The following is a 17,154-nucleotide window of genomic DNA, read 5'->3' on the forward strand; positions in this document are numbered from 1 at the left end:
TTTTATATTTACATCATTCATCTATTTTTAGTGATTATTTTGGAGCATTACTTAAAAAAATGAATCATATCGAAAGATCATCTGGACCATACCACAAATAGCAGTGGAGATAATGATTTTCACTATTAACAATTCACGGGGGCCACCTTAACATTTATTTTCCATCCAATTTGTTCATAAGGTCACAAAGACCTGAATTAAAAGGAAAAACGAATCTCATATTAATCCAGAACTTATGTGACCTCCAAACAGTTTCAATGGTAGACATGTAATCCTCCACTGATTTTTGTAGTGTGGTCCACCTGATAGACAGATCTGTCTTATTTGTCATCTCAAGCCTTAAGACGAGCTCATAAGGTGGATGGATGGTTTGGACACACCTCGTGATTAGACCCACCAAACTTGCTGACGAAATACAGCAGCTATGTTGCTAGCTGTTCCTACCGTCCGAATGGACGGTTGGGGTATAACACAAACCCCATGATCAAACCGTCAAGTTGCTGACGTTAATCCAATAGTTGTATGTTGCTGGGGGTCCACATAGATGGACGGCTGATGAAATACATACATGGGGTGGGTCCCACCGTGGATAAGAGTCATAAGACCCATACACCACGATGGAGTCCCACATGGACGGCTGGATGAAACACCTACAGTACGGTGGGTCCCACCGTCAAAAAGAGCTAGACAATATGGATATACTTCACATACATCATGCGGGACCCACGGAACTTACTGACATCATGCAACAACTATATAGCTGGTGTGAGGTACTCCAGCCAATCTGCTTCCCACCGTCCAATCCCTAGACGGTGAGGATACAACACATCCATCATGGTAGGCCCCACACCCCACATGTGTAAAACGTGCAGGGTAGGTCCCACCGTCCCAGACAATGGGCGGTGTAGATAAAACTCATAAATCACGGTGGTCCCACGTCCAGTGAGCCACACGTTTGGATCAAACTAATATGTATATATATATGTATGTATTCCTTCATCTAAGGCCTGTCCCAATGGGCAGGCAGCAAGGTGGGCCTCACGATTGGATGGTCTAGAATAGGCGGGCCACACACCATCACAAGAGAGAGAAAGAGATAGAGAATCATGTGATGGAGGGCTCCGCCACTATGAGCCTTCCTAGAATTACAATACATACATCAAAATGGGTCTCAAATAGGATCCATACCATCAATCGGTAGGCCCCACTTGGCCCATCATCAAAACACAAATCTAAGCCTATAAAACACCCATCGATTGTCTTCTTCTTTAGCTTCTTAGACTCTTTAGCTCCTAAGCTTCTTCTTTAATGGAAGATGATGAAGATTAAAGGGTGGAGATGAGGATTTAGGGGTAGGGAGTGGGCCACACTTGGCAAATTTTGGAGCTTCCCTAGCTTGGACAATTGCTCTCTTTAAGTGCTTGGGAGAAAATGGGTAGAGAATGAGAGAGAGAGAATGTTATAAAAGAGAAGTGATGGGTGATGAGTAGAGTGATAGGTGATGGGTGTAAAGAAAGGATGGGTGAGTGTAAGAAAGGGATGGGTGGAGAGAGAGAGTTGACTTTAAGGAATGACTTATATAAGAAAGGGATAGGTTGTGTACTTGACTTGTGGTTGATTGATTGATGTGATAGATGGTAGAAATTCTCTTGGGATTTGCAACATGCGGCGTTTTTCTCAAAATAAATACGGGCCCACAACTCCTAGCCTAGGTATCGCATCGGTATGCAAGACACGGCGTTAGAATCGCGGCGACGGCTTGGTCGCTAAGGTATGAGTCTCGGGTCGAGTCGACTCAAATATACAGGATGCGACTTAAGGTCGCACACAAACTGGTCACGAGTCACCAAAATTCGACTAGGAGGATCATGAAAGTTTAAGGAACAGTACGGACTAGGATACGGGCCTTACAGTTTCTTTCCCAACACGGGTGGTTGTGGGCATTCCAAAATTAGGATTACGACTCTAATTTAAGTTGAACAACAATGACCTAGAGTGCTAAAGTAGGTAGACATAGAGTATGACCGAGTTTTGAGAAAATCGATCGCCTATTGGCAACTCGCTCAATGTGTAAATGGATCAGGCGATAGTCAGAGGATGGGGTTCGTCATCTGATGGTGGTTTACTCCTTCGTCATCTGTACGAAAGGACTTTTCAGTATAAATTAAATGAAATGAGAAAAAAATCCTTGTAGTCGACCGCTATTAGTTGTTGAAGGATACTCCTTTGATGATCTAATGAAGTTCAACGTGCGAGCATAAACTCCAATTATAGCTAAAGTTATCATTTATGGGATTAATGCTATGGATTACACTAAGCAATGTAAATGGCAAGTTCGAAAAGTAAATGATTATGCTAAGAAAAGTAATTTACTCAACAGGGAAAGTAAATGATTACAATAAGGAATATAAATTGATAGGATAATTGTAAAGGTAATTGAAAGATAGATTTTAGTTTGATTAGTTTTGTATGAGACGAGTTTTTAGCTTGCTTTGCCATCCTATTGATATGCTCTGATCCAAGAGCTCTGGATCCTTCTGTAACATCATAAATTTTCATTATTTTGAATTTTTTAAAAAAATCCTTGAAAATTTTCGTTATAACTATCTTACGTTGTCACTTACTGACTCTTAACGCTCAAGGTGAGCCTATAAGCTAGATAAATAACTGCACAAATTCAATTAATCAACCATATGAAGGCAACGAATCTGCCCGATCACTGAAATATCAGTTTAGCCTCGTGATTTGTTCATATAGGACCCAAATCTAGTAGACCTATCACTGACTAATCAAGACAACCATGTAACACCCCGAACTTTTCAATACCCGAGTATTGAAAGTTCTCGAGTGTTACCATAAATTTTAACTTATTATGTACATGTGTATAATACCGATCTAGCTATCATAACCTTACATCTATTCTCCAACATGAATCTAATCATTGGGAATAATCTTCATCCATAGACCAAGCAATCTGACCGTTAATTTTAAGATAGGATTATCATATACCTAAATATTCTCACTTGTCCATCATAACCAACCGCTCAATCAAATATACACTAATAGATAGACATCTAATCATCCACCTTGATTCTGGACCACCCGATTGTAGTAAACTAGCTACTTGATCTCTACATCCGCTCGTACACACATCAAGTTCAAATTATAATCCATTCATCTTATTTACCACCTATGAATATGCTTAACCCACCATCAAAACTACAATCTAAGAAACTTACACATGTGAACAAGACACTCGAATCTAATGATACACATGTTTTACCCCCTAATCATTCCAGAAACCCACCTTGTGTTCTTTCGTTTACAAAAATGATCATACATATACTTATATACATTGTTAGAGTACCAACCATCAAGTCTTCTATTTTTAATGTGTCATCTGACTATCCATTATGTTGGTTGATATATGTGCATTCCCTTAATTAGTTTGGTGAATAATTCCTCATTCATAATGATTTAGATATAAGTCATTTTATGAAAATTACTTGAAAACGTGCCTACAACCATGTAGAATCATTAGATTTTTCAAAACTCTCACATCAGCAATAATTACGAAAATGTCATTAACCTAGACCCTTGAATTCTAGATCACATGGTTCTCACGATTTGTTTGATGTGAAATTTTATACCATGCCTATGTATCATAAATTAACCATAAATATCAAATTCGGCTCTTAGATCATTGTAAAAGTGACCCAATTGATAAATCAACTCCTCAACTATTGATTTTGGTGTCAATCAAGTAAAGAAACCTTGTGAGTTGTCGTGGTAGGATATTTACCTTCATATGGACCAAGTGTGAAATATGAAGACCCTACTTTGGTAGGCTTTTCCTAAGGCCCGAAGTTATCATGTCAAGGCCTACCAACTCCTTCTAAATCTGGATCTTCTGATTTAATTATTTCCTTCTGTCCATCGCAACTCAAATTTGGACCACACTCTGGTCTCGTATAATTACGAGTTTATATAAAATTTAGGCCCTGATCTATGATCCTACACTGTTGAAGGTTGGAGCTAGCCCTTTCCTTTTGGTACAAAAGGTGAAATTTTAGATTTAGGATTTTTTCACCATCGATCAAACACCAAATTTTGTCTAACCATTTGCATATCCTAACTATATATTTCTCTCAAAATTGGGCCCTGATCATTAATTGTGGACCGTTTATTAAGATCAAGTTCATTTTGACACCCGTTAGGAGAATTTTCAAAATAAGTCAATCTAAATTTCGGATCACTGAGAAATTTATATACCCTGGCTCTATTCGACGACCCTGACACAATGTGTAACGCCCCAAAATTTCACAGCCAGAGTTTGTACTCGTGCCCGAGAAAACTGGGTGTTAATAACGTATAATTTAGATGCTTTGAAGCTCACACCCTATTTTTTTCATTTGGATCACATCCAAATACATTCATAAAGGTAACATTAAAGAGAATAAAATCGACTGTATTAATTATTTTATTAAAGTAAAAGAGTAATCAAATGCTTTCTTAATGGGAGCTTATTACATTTATCGAGTTCACAACGGATGTATAAAACGAAATCATAAAACTATCTTCTTATTCTTTCAGGATAATCTTCCATAGAGAGATTGTCCTTTAGGTCTTTAATCTGTACATCACCTACATAATCTGTACGGTTGGAGAGGGTCAACGCTCTACTCATAGTGATGGTTATCTTTTAAAATTAACAATAATTCAAGATATTTTTAAAAGCAATGTAAGGGTTCTGATACGTCATGTACTCCACTATTACGAGAGGTATCAGCAAGCGCAACCAATGTATATATGAATGCATGCCTAGCAAAGTATGTGTGGCTCATCATACATAGTAATCATCACAATGTGGAATATAATTTATAAAAACACCTAACTCAACCCGCATCTCATAACTATGGATATTCGCTAGCGTGTCCGACGTTAACGTGAATTTGTGCAAACATCTCAAGGTGACACAACAACACGGTTATGGGATTTACGTAACACGATGTATTCATCAATTGTGCACCACGCCAACCAACCCTCGAAATTACGTACTGACCAAGAGGGACGCTACCCATAATGCATTACGTCCACAATAAATATTGAGTCATTAGTTGTGATACCTCTAACACATCACTTGCACTTACAAGGAATATAAACAGTAGCAAGACACATGCCCAAGCCTTAAAGATAAGTAACACAAGGCTTAAAAAGAGGAGAGTAGCAATGTCTAACTCAATATAGAGGAGAGTGTCAATGGCCAACTCAACAAAAAGGAGAGTAGCAATGACCAACTCAAACAACAAGAGAGTGGCAATGACTAACTCAAACAACAAGAGAGTGGCAATGACCAACTCAATAATAAGAAGAGCAGCAATGACCAACTCAATAAATAGAGGAGTGGCAATGGCCAACTCAATAAAGAGAAGATTAGCAAGGGCTAACTCAATAAATTGATAAAGGCAAGGGCATGGCTTATATTCATTGCCTCACGTAAATTCAGGAAGATCACACATAATATCATAGTTCTCGAAGGGTAAATAAATGATGGTAATAAATCAATCAATTGCAAGGATAACTCTTAGTAATATGTAAACGTGAAAAGACAGGATAATTCACATCAATTAAATCAAAGTAAACTTAAAGGATAAAAACCTCCCATTAGGTCATTGAATCATCCTTTACTACGTTAACCGTTTTTTAGGGCCGAACCCTATTCTAATCCAGCTGTTTTGGACTGTCCAAATTAGTTCCTCTAATAAGTTTAAGTATAAATCAAAATCTAGCCAAATTGTGCATTAAAACCTTTAACTTGCTGAATTCAAATCCACCGAGTCAACTCGGTTTGGTGTATTAGATCTTGGAAGGAAAGGAAGGAAGGTAAAGGAGAGAATTTCTTTCTTTGAACCATACCTACTCTAGCGGCGATTGGCGGAGCGCTGTCTTCTCCTTCCTTCTTTATTCTTCTTACGCTTTCTTCTCTCCTTTCTCTCTCTCTCTCTCTCTCTCTCTCTCTCTCTCTCTTCCTCTCTCTTTCTTTCCTCGATCGTGAGTTTCCTCGATGGGGAGTTGAGCTTTTATAGGCCTTTCTTGTTTCCAGACCCTTCTGGCATAGAAGATACGCCGATGTGCATAAGATTAAGCGCTTGTATAGGCGACATCAGGTTGGCTAGCTAAAAGAAAGGATTTCAGTTTGTTGGTGTCACGCCCCAAACTCGAAAAACGGGCTCACAAAATTCCCGATTGCCGAATCTGGTGTCGACAGGCTCCGTAGTACCCCATTCTCGGCTCCCAGCACCCATACGCCAGATTTTCGATCCTGGGATCCTACAAGGAGGATTTTTAGGTTTTTTTTTTTTTTGAAATGGAGCATAACCACAAGCATAACCAAGTCACAAAACAACATCACCACATATCCACTATATCAAAAACTTCAAGTATAATGCGTATGAAAGGGAAATATAATATAATGAAAGTAACAGAAACTCTAGAAGCTCGATTGCACGCTCCAAGCTCAACGCTGCTGCAACCTAACGCCACCTGCACGCATCCATCGTGCATAAGCTTATAGAAAGCTTAGAGGGTGGTGAAAGTGTGTGTAAGGTGAGTGCCAAGTTTACAATATCAGAGTAATGCGGAAATATGCGGTAAGTCCATGAATGCTATCAGATATACTAAAGCTATGTGATGCAAGACATGAATTCTATCGACCATACCAAAGCTATGCGATGTGAGGCCTATATAGCCAAATGTCATATGCGAGATGCAAAGCAAGTGTGTCAGTAGTCATCAACTACACATATCAGTACATTTCCTCTCTGGATATCACCGGGGTCTAATACACTTCACACTGACTGCCTCCTCCCTAGCTGCACAGCCAAGCAAGTGGAATAGACCTCACTATCCGCCTGACCAGTAGTCTGCCAATACCTACCCGGCTCATCGATAGCGGACTCATTTGCGAGCTGGTCAAACTCAATCTAGCTTATAGCCCCCTCACTCAGGAGGATAAGGTCACACTCCCTTCCAACCGATCACGACACAGTGAGAGACGCGACCTACTGGTATTCGGCACTCGGGCACTCGTGTATTCACTCGGTTTAGACGTTGGAGCAACTCCTGGTACCAAAAAGGTTTTAAGATTTTCACCCAAGGACATCCTAAGTGCCCACAATGCTATAGCCAATATTTTCGGTATCCGATACGACCATCCACGATGTGCCTGTGGAGCCTACGACCCTTATGTCGCTAGGACATGTAATGATCAAGTCACACATATGCGAGATGCATGAGTCACACCATACAATCCTGCAGCAATCCAGCGCGTACCGCGCGATCATGTGGGGCACTCCGTCTCATAAGGAGTCCCATAAATGTCTCAATCTAATGACTTATGCTATGATCAAATATTCCTCATATCAAGCATAAATATGATGTGTATGGGCATGAATCATGGAGCTATACTAAGCATGTTATAAAGTGATGAATTATCAACAAGTATGGGCCTATCAATGGGCCCTAAGGAGAGTCGTAATGCGGACATTTAACCAACATTATACTTACAATGTGGACGTCAAACCAACATTGTTCTCAAGGCATGGCCCGCCATAAATATCATCACACAAACCATGGAGGAATCACACATTGCAATGGACCTTAAGTACTTCCCATTGGGCCTCGACCCATGGGCCTTAGATACATCAAATGGGCCACATCACATGGGCCTTATATTCATCAAGTGGGCTGCATCAATGGGCCGCACCAATGAGCCTTATGTACATTGCAATGGGCTATAACCCATGGGCCTTGAATACATCACAATGGGCCTCATAACATGGGCCTTACATATATATCAGAGTGGGCCTCAACAACGGGCCACAAATACATCAAATGGGCCTCATAACATGGGCCTCATATATATTAAAGTGGGCCTCAACAACGGCCTCATATACATCAAGGTGGGCCTCAACAACGGGCTATAAATATGACAAGTGGGCCATATCACATGGGCCATATGTCTATACCAAGGTGGGGTCCACTTGAACTATAGATCTGTCTTATTTTTAGCCTCAAGCCCAAAAACAAGTTTTCAAAATGGTTGGACAGATTGAATGCAACATATGCATCATGGTGGGGGTCCACATGAAGGCCCACCATCATGTATATATTATATAATATATAATCTATATATAATATATACAATATAATATAATATAGACACACACACACACTGCAGTCCCACACGTGGGGTGGGTCCTACCGTCCATTATGGATGGTGCGGATAGAACACATAAATCATGGTGGGTTCCACTGTCCACGGTCAGTGGACGGTGTGAATGAAACACATACATCACTGTGGGCTCCACGTGGGGCCCACCATGATGTTTATAAGCCATCCAATCCGTTCATAAGGTCACACAGACCTGGATGAAGAGTAAAAATAAATTTCATATTGATTCAAAACCTCTCTACTGACCCAAAAGGGTTTCAATGGTAGACGTTAAATCTCCACTGTTTCCTGTGATGTGGGCCACCTGAGCGTCAGATCAGCCTGATTTTTGGAGGGGGCCTACTTCAGGGAGGGTCCCACCAAATGAACGAGGTGGATACATAATATATATCAGCGTGGGGCCCACGGCTGGGACCGTGGGTCCTTGCCGTCCGCCCGCTACACGCAGCAGCGGTCTGCTGTTGTTGACGCAGCAGCAGGCGCTACCTTATATATATATATATATTTGGAAAGCCTATTTTTCGAGGGTTTTTCATACATGGGGCCCGCATCAGGCGAATCCACCCCTCCCACTGGTTCCCATAGTTCAAGACAAGCCAAACAAGCCCAATATCTGATATTTTTCGGTGTATAAAAATGGCGGGCTAGTGTTCAATGGTAGGAACCACTGTTTTATATGCTATGGCCCGCCAGAAGATCGGATGGACTTCATTTTTTAGCTCAACGCCTAAAACGGGCTGAGGAATGGAATAGACGGCATGGATTGAATACATACATCAAGGTGGGGCCTATATAAATGGCCCTTCCCAAAGCTTTGAAACAAGCTCATATTTGTGTTTTCATTTCACGTCCAGGGACGTCCCTGGACGTGGACGGTCTGTGTATAACACATGTAGCGAGGTGGGCTTTGCTCAGGTGGGCCACCAAATGATGGATGGTGTGGATACAATACATATAAAGTGGGCCTCACCTACAAATGACTTGGATCCAATACATGCTTCATGGTGGGGTCCATCCAAGTGGGCCACACGGCCATATCATCACACACAAAATAAATAAATAAAAAGAGAGGGAGAGAGAAAGAGAGAAAGAGGGACACGCGTGATGGAGGAGCCCCCGGCACTATGGGCCCTCCGTTTCAAGCATCTAATCATACATCAAGTGGGTCCCATTGCCTGTGGGTCCACCAAATCAAAGATCAACGGTGGAGATCCCTTCTCCACCAAGATTTAAGGTCTAGATGACCTTTTATTTTTTTTAGACTAGAAGATAAACATCGTGATGGGGTCCATAGATAATGGTCCCATCATGGAATGATAATAAAATCAAGGTGGGCCATCGGCCACATCTAGGTTCCCAAGTGAGATCCATACCATCAATCGGTAGGCCTCACTTAGCCATCATTAAAACATGGAAAGATCTAACCTAATAAGCACCCACCGTTCGATCTTCTTAGTCCATTGGAAAGCCAATCTCCTTGTGCTTCACTTTGATGGAGGGTGATGAGGGATGAAAGGTTAGGATGAAGGATTTGGGATGGGAAAGTGAGCCACACACACATGCACTTTTTCACCTTAGAAAAGCTTGGACGTCCACATTTTTTGCTCTTGGTGTTGCTTGGAATTTGTGTAGAGAAAGAGAGAGAAATGGGATGGTTGAAAGAGAGGTGATAGATGTGAGTGATGGGTGAGGTGATGGTGTACTTGACATGTATGGGTGTGTAAGAGAGAGGGTGAGAGAGAGTTGACTTGGTGGTTGCTTAACTTGTGGAGAAAGAAAGCATGGGTGCTCTTGTACTTGACATGAGGTGATTGATTGATGGATTGATTGATTGATTGATGGGACATGTTGTAGAGATTCTCTTGGGATTGCAAACACACGGTGTTTTTTCGAAATAAACGCCGGCCCGCATCTTCTGGTTAAGGTATCGGATCGGTGCATAAGACGCGGTGTTGGAACCGCTGCGACGGTGCGTTCGCAATGGTACAAGTCTCGGATGAAGCTGAATCAAATCTATAGGATACGACTTAGGGTCGCACGCAAACATCCATTATAGGTCGCGGATTGCCAGAATTCGCCAGGAAGGATCGCGGGAGTTAACGAAACAGTACGAGCTAGCATACGGGTCTTACAGTTGGCGGTTAAAATTTCTAGAGATCTAGGCTTGAGGTGTTTCTTCTGGATGCCTTAGATTAGTCTTCAAAGTCCTCTGGCCCACCAGATTAGAGATTTGAATGTCAGGTCCCGCAACCTGCGAAAAAACTCTCCCTTGCGGTGCAATTCTTTTGTGCAAGAGGTAGGGAGTGTCGAACCTCCTTTTTAGGCTTTGTGTTGGTGATCGGAAATCCCTCTTTATCCTTTCGGACGGCTCTGATCAGAGCCACGAAATCCGTTCCGAGTTTCTTGCGTGGAGGAGTTTGAATGGCATCGGCTTCTTGGCATTTTTATGGTGAGGTTTGTAATGGTTGTTATCACGCCCCAAATCCGGGAATGGACAGCTTCCGTAATACCCCGAATCTGGCACTCGACTTCCATACATCAAGTCCCAAGTTCGACGCACCACAAAGAAGTGTTTTTTTATGACTAAAATTTTCTTGGAGTAATTTTTTTATTATATAATACCTAAGCATGATGATTCGTGATTATAATACCAAGCAACAGTCTCCATTATAAATGCAGATGGTTACAAATACAATGTTTTCCAAAAGGTACACAACGTCAATATTACCAAATCAGAAAATAGATACAATGCATCGAGAAAGTTAAGTCCTCCAAGCAACTCCTGCCCCTGAAAAGAAATGGAAAAAGAAAGGCTTAGGCTAAAAGCCTAGTGAGTACACTCGTGTGTGTGTAATGTACAAGCATGCAGTAACAATCAAAATATCAGAGTACACAAACTGAAGCATGGTGACTAGGTAATGTTACATAAAGCCAAGAGGGTATGATACAATGCAAGAAATGATATACAAAAGTATGCAGGGTGTATGCAGGCATGCAAGTCATCCTCTAAAGTCTACATAACAATACACTTATCATCATTAGGAATCGCTGGGGCCTAGTATCTAGAGTAAGTCCGAAACTTGTTGAATAGAGGCACTGCATACCCGCTTGTCAGTGGGGGGCCTATACCCATGCCAATACCCACCCGACACACTGGTAGTGGACCCATTCCAGGGGCTGGTCAAACCCAACCACATTCACTCCAACTCTTCAGATAGGCATGGTCGAACCTCTTCTCACCTGACCGCGTTGGCAGGAGTCAGGCTTACTATGGTCTTCGGCACTAGGTGATCCATGGTATCCACCTGGTCTTAAAGATGAGGCTCGAGGATACCACTTGAGGTTTAGGGAATTTCACCCAGGGGTCTAGGACCCAGTATAAAGAAACTCAAATTTTCAGTGTCCACATATACCAACCACGATGCCGCTGTGGTGATCTCATCAATATAACCACGGTGTTGCTGTGGTGTTCAATCCATCACATAAGGATGCTATGCAAAATGCAATGATAATCTACAAGTACGCTATGCAGTAAATTGCACTCAAGCAATGCTATGCATGTAAGCCACATATGCATATGAGGCAACCCTAATACCAATCGGGCTCCTCTTCCAACCACATCTAACCGCAATCCACAGTCATCGTGGAAATGATATACGTGTAATATCAGAATCAACTTAAATATAAATTACAATGCAGTATTAAGAGAGCTTTAGGGACTTCAACCCAGGGCTCGATATATTCGCTTTAGGGACTTCAACCAAGGGAACAAGCCCGATACATTCACTTTAGGGACTTCAACCCAGGGACCAAGCCTGCAGTCTCTCGGACTAGATAACATCCACACGTACTCCATCATGTGCACCCCGCACCAACATCCTCTACCACATGCATATGATCTCCTTAAGATTACACCATGCACACCATGCACTCCCCATCTATGATGCATGTGCATGTATATGTGCATGCAAATGTAATATGCACAAATATCATAAGACCAATAAAAAATTATCACGGTACCAACATGACAAAATAGTGGTCTGATATGCACTCTCCCTCATGATCATGAGGCTATGCAAGTGTCCACACCTTCCATGTCACAAGCGTGCACCAACCACACAATAGCACAACTAGGATCAATCCATCATTTGGCACCAATCGCATGGCCGAAACCATATATAATGTCACCATAACTACCTATATATCAAACACATGCAAGGGATATGTATACACAATAACATGTATCAAATCTATATGTAAATATCAAAAGCTATTCAGAAGTTAGGCCATATTACCAACATATTCGTTCACAGTTAAGAGTTAAGTGGTCCACCTCATCAGTTCCATGGGAAGTGGGTGCATAATTATTGTGTCACCATATGTTGCTAGGTGCACTTTCTATCGCTCAAGGTAATACATACAGTGATGCACTTAGTCCTTACATTCAATTGGTCACCATCCAATCATGTGAACATAAGCTAGCATTACCATACACATAGAATCATCGCATCCAACCACACACGCATCATCATCACTATAGGTATGACATCGCACAATGACGACACATGTGCCATTACCACATGCATAGTTCAATTGCAATCCAACACATCAACATGTCCAACTATCATTCCAAGTGGCTAAGGCCTGGTTCATCGCCTCGATTAGTGAGTTGCTACATCCCATCCTTCTGGCTTGATGAATGGCCTAAGTGATTAACACAATCAATCCATTCGATGGATTAATCATACTAAATACCACGACCCAATTCGTGGTCTAATATGCACATCACATAAAGTCTTACGTTCTTAATAAGAGGAAGTAACCTATGGGCCCAATAGGTCTACCACTAATGGGCCCACAAGGCATCCACTCAAGGTGAGCTTTAAGGCTAATGGGCCCACCACTCTAATGACATTATGAACATATTAGTGAAGTCCATAAATCAATACCAATACTATCAACAAGATGGGTCCAACAATCAATCTAACACATGTCCTAAGTTCACATACTCAAGAGGTTACACCATTAGCATGGTCCACGAGTCTGACTAACCACACAATTCTCATATGCCCACATGGTCTTCTGACCACTCCATTATCAGAAGTCCATATGGTTGAGTGGCCCCAAAAATGTCACTTTACTTGCCATAATAAAGGACTTAAGGTTAGATAGTACTTACTTTCACTACATTATAGCTCACACAATGGGGCAACCACTCTATTAAACTTTCACATAGTCAGGCAGCAAGTACTACAATTTTATATAGTTTAGTATATATACGATTACTATCATAATCTAGGATCCACATTTCAAAATATTCAAACATAGTTTAACAATCACAATCGTACCCACCATTCATGGCTACACTACGTTACACTAAGTCTACAACCACCTCACACGTCGCATAGCTAATGAATCATATTCAGTGTCACATGGTTAAGGGCCAAGGGCCACATTTCATCATGTAAGTGTCATAGTTTATAGCCCTTTGTGTTGTCAAATTTGTGGTGCCAAAGACATTGTTATGAAGCTTGCATCTGTGAAGAACAATGCTCTACTTAAGATCAACTTAGTTTGACAAGCACTGTTCACAAGTCAAGAATCTCAAGAAGCTTTCAAGTTCAACCTCAAGATCTCAAGAAGCTTTCAAGTTCAATCTCAAGATCTCAAAAAGCTCTCAAGTTTAATCGACAGCAAGACTTCAAGCTCCATTACTTTCAAAGGTCACTCGTCTCTAAAGTTTCAATGTCCTTACTTCACTATTGAGGTATGACTGACCTTAGGTTGACCTTTAGAGTAGGCCATTTTGGATATATAATTCATATGTTTTATATAAGTGAGTTTGGTCTATTCTAAGACTAGTCCTGGACTTTGTTCGACTAGTCCTAGCACTGCTTTGACCTGTCTAAACATTTCCTGGATCAGTCGTAAGTTTGTTACAAAAATCAAAAATTTTCTGTTAGGCTTCGACTAGTCCTGGGGACTGTTCGACCAGTCGTAGGAACAGTGTCGACTACATCTTCGATCAGTCGTAGACCTATGACTCAAAGAACAGCATTGAAATTCGGCCACCTACGACCAGTCGAAGGGATCCTACGACCAGTCAAAGGAGACCTACGACCAGTCGTGGAATTGTCAAATCTTATCGCGGCCAAATTTTCAAATATCTGTTGGTCCTTAGACCAGTCGAAGACGTGATTTGTTCACCTATAAATAGAGCACGAATCTCAGAATAAATTAATCAATTCAAGTTAATTTAATTGGGTCTTCTGAGAGATAAGTCGGTGCTCCATTTAAGTTAAGTGTGCATATTTAATATTCTCTTTCTTTAGCTTTGTTAAATGATTTTGTTTCTTGCATTCCAATCTAATCTGAAAAGAGGAATTGTTGTTTTCCTTTTTCTGGAATCAAAATTAATTAGAGCTAGCCATTTTGTTTAAATTTAAAATCTATTAGAACCTAAAACCATTATAAAGTAAGTATTGGACATTGAACTTTGACATTCAAATCTCTACTCTGACTTGGTTCTTCTGGGTTGCTACAACGAAGGAGAAAATCAGGTATTTTACAATTTGTGTAATTTACTTTGTTTGGTTTTATTTGAGGTTAAGCCCAAAAAATCTCAAAGTTGTTGGTTATCTGAGGAGAGCCAGAAAACTCAGAAGTGAGGGTTTTTGAATTGTGTAAGCCCTTTGAAAAAGACACAATTGTGAAGGTTTTGGGTGAACCTGTGAAAACCTATTTGATAGTGACGCTAATATCCCGTGTGAGGATATTAGGAGTGGAGTAGCATTCTGTGTGGCTGTTGTTTAACAATTGGTGAACACACAGGCGAACCACTATAATTCTTTGTGTTGTGAATGTGTGATTTATATTTCCTATCTTTTATCATTCAGAATTGTGGAATGTATGTGTGAATGTGAATGTTGTAATCATTTCATTTCAAGCTCAGTGGGGAATGTTGTAATAATTTAGATTTACATTTCAACATTATATTTTTGCTATCTCTTTATTACGTTGAACTTCAGTTTCTCTATTTGTTTTAGAAATAAGGTTGTCCTACCATTAACTTTGGTTTTTGGTGTAAGGTTGTCCTTAGAACAGTTTTTGTTTAAATTTCTCTATTTTAAGTTGTCTTCCATTCTTATACTGTGATTAGTGTATAATGCTATCTATTCCTTGTTTCATATTCCGCAGTATTTATTTTTAATTTGACATAGTCCTATTCACCCCCCTTTAGGACATATAGCTTGGCCATTTCAAGTGGTATCAGAGCCTAATAGCACACTCTTATTGCTTTTTATTTGGATTTAATTCCTGAGCTAACGATCTAAGCTATATATAAGATGTCAAATTTTGATAGCCTATCAGTCACTAGGCCTCCACCCTTTGATGGCTCCAATTATGCCTATTGAAAAGCCAGGATGAGGATCTTCCTCAAATCAATGGATGAGAATGTGTGGCAAGTCACAGTGATTGAATGGAACCCACCTACCACTGAAGTGACTGGTATTGATGGTTCAAAATCAATGAGAGTAACACCATATTTCTCATGGACCACCCTTTAGAAAAATGAGAGTAGTACCAATGCAAAAGCACTAAATGCAATCATTTGCGCACTATCACCAGATGAGTTCAAAAGAATCATATCCTGTGATACTGCAAAGCAAGCCTGAGATATATTACAAATGACACACGAGGGTACTATAATTGTCAAAAAATTTAAAGTCCAACTCCTCACAACCAAATTTAAAGAAATTTATATGGAGGAAAATAAAATATTTATGGACTTTTACACTTGATTAAATGACATTGTGAACTCAATGTGAGGTCTTGGCGATAAAATCCCAAAAAGTAAAGTGTGTGCAAAGATACTACGCTCACTTCCTGAACGGTTTAACTCTAAGGTAACCGCAATCCAGGAACTTCGTGATACGGATAATATGAGGGTAGAAGAATTTGTTGGCTCATTACAGACTTATGAGTTAACCTTTAAAGCTCCTAAAAGTAAATCCATTGCTCTCAAATCTTTTAAAGGTATTTCTTAAGAAAACTCGGATTTAGAAAATTCTGAAGACAATATAACTCTTTTAGCAAAGAAATTTTACAAGATTTTCAAAAGCAAGAAAAGGGTAGATTTTTCAAAATCAAATGATAAGAAAAGATCTAAACCTAGATCTAAAAGTTGGAAGTCTTTGAAAGATAGTCAATGTTATAATTGCCAAGAGTATGAGCACTTAGCAAACAAATGTCCTAAAAAGGACAAAACAAAAAGAAATGGTATGTTGGCTACTTGGGATGAATCATCTGATTCTGAAGCTTCTTCTAAATCAGAAGATTCTGAAACCGAGTCGGGCAGTGAAGTTAAAGCTCTTATAACTCTAGCTAAATTCACTTTTTTAGATCATGATGATTCGACTAGCGAAAAAAATCTGAATAGTGATTATGAAAATGAAGATGATCTTCAAGATGTTTATAATGCCCTATACAAGGAAAGTTGTAAAATTGTTGTCAAACTTAAACTTCAAAAAGAAAAGTTTTTTAAACTCAAAGAATGTTTTGAATCACTTGTTTTAGAAAAATCCCAAATTTCAGATTGTTTTGAAAAATCAAAATGTGATTTAGAATTCAAAACCTCGCCGATTGAAAATCTGAAATCTAAAAATGAGATACTTAAAAATAAAGTATCTTCTCTTCTGAGTTTAAAGGATACATGGAGGTATGCCCAAGGAGATCCAAAGTTAGAAAAACTATTATCCGGATCAAGAAAAAGTGGCGATCGATCCAAATTGGGCTATGATAAGAATATACCCCCTAATCAAAAGTATACTCCTCCCAAGTTTGTGAAAGGAGAGTCCTCAAACTCAAAAGGGAAAAGTACTTATCAAGGTTTTTCTAAAAATACAAAACCTTTTCAAAAA

This window comes from Magnolia sinica, chromosome 19, assembly GCF_029962835.1.
Source record: "Magnolia sinica isolate HGM2019 chromosome 19, MsV1, whole genome shotgun sequence".
NCBI lineage: Eukaryota > Viridiplantae > Streptophyta > Magnoliopsida > Magnoliales > Magnoliaceae > Magnolia > Magnolia sinica.